General features: G+C 78.4%; 1 protein-coding gene across 1 annotated transcript in view; it reads right to left on the bottom strand.

The window, feature by feature from the left end:
- Positions 1–100, bottom strand: part of Rnf150 (ring finger protein 150) — a gene marked incomplete in the record, with an annotated part of 229,038 nt that extends 228,938 nt beyond the window's left edge. The window contains 1 exon segment of the mRNA XM_005400865.2: positions 1–100.
- Positions 101–449: the final 349 nt, after the last annotated feature.

The raw sequence follows: 449 nt of genomic DNA, 5'->3' as shown, positions 1-449 counted from the left end.
GGCTCCAGGGGCCGCGGCCGGGACGCGCAGCCGCCGCGGGGATCGGATTCCGGGCGGCCGGATGGCGCGGGCCCCTGCGCCTCTTAACCGAAGCGCGGCGGCTGCATTTCGCTTCCCGGGCGAACGGGGGGTGGCGAAGGAGGGGGCGCCCCGGGCTTGCGGAGGAGTCCGGCTGCCAAGCGTCCTGCTGCCGCGCCGGGCTTCTCCGTTCATAGGGGTGGCCGCCCTGCGCCCTCGGTCCCGGCGGGTGTCCGGGCCGCCGCGCAGCGCTGTCCGGGTGCAGCGAGCGCGTCCGGGTGCAGCGCGGGGGCCGCTGTGCCTCGCCGGGGTCGTGCACGCCGCGCTGCGGGCCTCGCCGGGGGCTGCGCGGGGCGCACACTTGCCGCGGGAGGGGCCGGCTCCGGGAGAGGAGTGCGCGGGCCGAGTGTGTGCGCGCGTGTCTGTATATG

Source organism: Chinchilla lanigera, unplaced genomic scaffold, assembly GCF_000276665.1.
Source record: "Chinchilla lanigera isolate Chin_1 unplaced genomic scaffold, ChiLan1.0 scaffold00070, whole genome shotgun sequence".
NCBI classification, from domain to species: Eukaryota; Metazoa; Chordata; class Mammalia; order Rodentia; family Chinchillidae; genus Chinchilla; species Chinchilla lanigera.
Note: the sequence above shows the minus strand (reverse complement) of the source record. Positions and strands in the feature narration are given on the sequence as shown.